Here is a 3,710-nt window from a genome sequence, read left to right on the forward strand (position 1 = left end):
TCTTATGATGAAGCATTGCAAGGTAAAGGGGGGTTGCAAAAGTTGTTCATTCAGACGTCATCATTTTTTTCATGAGGTTCATTCAAACCAGGGTTAACGGAAGCGCAGTAGCATATTGGAAAACATGAAATGTGACGCTTCCAAAATGTACGAGGAAATGCCAATTTTTTTTTTTTTGATAAGCACGCTTTTCATTTAGGGAAAGTATGCTTTCCAAGCTTTCCCTAAATAAGAAGCTCGCTTTTCTTTATTCTTTTGTGTTTTTTATTTATTTTTCTAACTTTTTTTTTTTTGGCTTCTTCCTCACTTTCGGTTCACTTTTTAGGTCACTTTCAGTTCGCTTCTTAGGTCGCTTCCGAGACAATTTCTGATATGCTTTCTAAAATTTTGAAAGTGTTTCGCTTGCTGCTTTTGCTTTTCGAATCGCTTTCTGCTCTTGCTTTCTCGACTGACAACTCTGATTCAAACAATACATTCAGAGAAAGTTGATTCGAGTTATAGAGATGCATTTGATTGAATGAGTGACTTTGCAAGCTAGTAAAAAACGAAGGCTCTAAGTTTTTTATGAATCTATTCACTAAAGCGAACATGTAAGATCCATAAATTTTCAATAAAAGTTCTGAATAAATTTCTGAGCATTTTCATGTGAAAATAGCATATGAGCCCTAAATACGAAATAAAACCAATTATACTTAGGATATATGTATCCTTGCAAATATATACTCAAATAGTCACAGAGACATAACTTCCTCCCTGAGTAAAATTAGGAGATTTGTACGAGCCAACTTTCTTAGTTTCGTCGATACGAAGAGAATGACATACTCAGAATTTTAAGAAAAAAAAATTACCGAAATCTCAAAATTTTTGTGGGACCCACAAAAATATTTACGGTCTCTACGTAAAAATATCTTAGAAAATATTTTATGAAACCCATAAAATATCCCATGAAATTAATTAGGTGGGTTCCACGAGAATATATAAGTCATTTTGTTATTTTATCCCTAAGTTTGGGTCTTGAATCAAGTAAGGGGTTTTGGATTAGAGCCAGACCTTATGTGGATCTAAGATCCATATTTTTGCCTATAAATAAGAGAAGACTCCCTCCTTTTTAAAAAAATTTAGCCCTCCATCTCTCTCCTCTTTCTCTCTCTAAAACCACCCCTACATAGCCTAGCCCACCTGAGCTCACTTGCAGTGAGCTTAGACCAATTTATCCTAGGCTGAGTCTAGTTCGTCAAGACTCACTTGACCTACTAGGTTAGTTTTTCTCTCTCATCTTTGGGTTTGGTCTTAGCCTAGGTCAAACCTAATCGACTTAGACTTAGCCTAGTTAGGGTGGGCTTTGACCCACTTAACCCAGTTTGGATATGATCCCTTGGTCTTGTCGGCTTGATCTTCTAAACCCTTTTCTTGCCTAAACCTAATCCATCCGACTAAACCTAACCTAGTTGAGGTAGGTTCAAACCTAGTTGGACCTAAGCTAGGTTCAAACCGGTTTTTGGTCTAGACTTCATCGGATTGTCGTTGTGTTGAAAGCTGCAAGAGACAATCTTAGTTGTGACCGTACCAGACGTATAGAACACACCGACCATGACTTAGGAGTTTCTCAACCATCTCGTTGGAGCATTGTCACGTATCTTTATAAGTTTGCTCGTTGATCCCTCTCTATCACGTATTTGCTAACTGCTATGGTGTGGTATATGTTGTATATGTTCATAAAAAGGGTATCTGACCCTAGTTCTTAGTTTATGCTCTCTAGGATACTTCGGTGTTCACACACATGCTTTGTGACTATCGTTGGATATTTATATTGAATACACAATATATGCACCCTTAAAAATGCTATCTAGCCCTAGTCTTTAGTTTACGCCCTCTAAGATACTTTGGTGTTCACGCACGTGCCTTGCGACTATCGTTGGATATTGGTTTCCATGTATATATGTATTTAAAATTAGTGTCACGTCGAACGATACCAAGGCTCCTGCTTTCTATAATTTATATTATGCTTTTAAGATTATCGTCGCGTCGAACGGTGCCAAGACTCTTGCTTTCTATAATTTACATTATGTTTTTAAGATTGTCGTCACATCGAACGATGCCAAGGCTCTTGCTTTCTACAATTTACTTTATGTATTTAAGATTGTCATCGCGTTGAATGATGTCAAGGATCGTGCTTTTTACAAATATATATGTATTTGCTTTCTGTAAGTTATTTAGTTCAATTTCTCCCACCGAATATTAAATATGCACTCATTTACGCCATAACATTATAAAGCACATGCACCTACTTATATTACATATAGTGCACATAAATGAGCATTCAAATGAAGATCAACTCTAAATCGCCAATGTGATTTCCTTGTCACTCATCGATCAAGATTTTGCTTGATGAAAGAAGCCTCTATTAGAAAGGCTTTGCTTTTGTGTAAAACCGTTTTTTCGTAAAAACCTGTCACTTGCGCCTGGCTAAGGCCTAAGGTTTCAACGAACCTCGCTAGATGCGAAGTACGCACAATGATGCACATTCATTCCTGAGTTAAGTATAGCGATTTCTTCAATAAAGAAGAGAAATGCTGCTGAAATTTCTGAAAAGATGTTCACCAAACTTAAAAGAAACACACGCTTTCTCCGTCAAAGAGAGAAAGTGCTGCCAAAATTCCTGAAGAAGCTCAATAAAACTCAGAAATAACATAGCATGTTACTCCGTCATACAGAGAAGGTGCTGCCAAAATTTTGTCAAATACTTTCTACAACGTAGAAAGAGTCATCACACTTCTGTCGTCAAAGCATGTAAAGTGTTGTCGAAATGGTTGGCAAAAGAATTGCATGAACCAGTTGAATGACACGAGGATGCCCTATTGTCGAAATGCTACTAGAATGACTTGTTCTCATGTTCGCCTATAAGGGCACTTTACCCGTAAGGGCCGAAGGGTTAGAGTAGTTGTTGCGCCTTGATTAGGCAAAGTGCTCGTTGTGGTGATATACGCCGAACAGTCGATCCATTGAGATCGTGTCATATGCATACTCATGAAAAATATTCTTGCACAACTAGACTCGTAAGGGCCGAAGAGACGAAATTTTATGTTCACCCGAAAGAGGTGAGGTGCTCGTGATGGCTGTAGATGCAGAGAGTAGAGTCAAGCATGCATATAAATAAAACTTAAGGTCGCAGAAACCTCACGATTGAACCATGATGAAAAATACTGAATTGGGTCGGGTACATGTTTCCTCAGTGTGGGATGCACAGGCTTGCCCGAATGGCATGCAAATATTCTACAAGTAATGGTTAGACCGTTGGACCCCTTCAAAACTATTGCTCATCATGACAGACGGTGATAGTATAGTTGTGAGTGACATGTATTTGATTATGAACCAAAGAGTTCAAGGAACCTCCCGTCACTTAGGAGGCTTGGAGGTCATGGTTATCCTTAAATAACTAATGATTAAACCCAACTACTACAATAGAGGATGCATTCGAACCCGCTTGTTAGGGTTATCTCGGTATAAGTTCTATCGTCTTATCATGGACATGGTCAATAGGCCTCTGGGGTATCTAAAATACATTAAATAATCAACCATGAGAATATCGCATTGATGCCTAAGTTCTAGTTTCTCTCGTGTATCAGGGAGTGAATAGGTTAATATCGAAACAATGCATTAGTTCTAGGTTTAGCGATGAATGAATGTATGAATGAATAAACGTTGTTTTG

The sequence above is a fragment of the Nuphar pumila genome, chromosome 17 (assembly GCF_984573655.1).
Source record: "Nuphar pumila chromosome 17, dmNupPumi1.hap1.1, whole genome shotgun sequence".
NCBI classification, from domain to species: domain Eukaryota; kingdom Viridiplantae; phylum Streptophyta; class Magnoliopsida; order Nymphaeales; family Nymphaeaceae; genus Nuphar; species Nuphar pumila.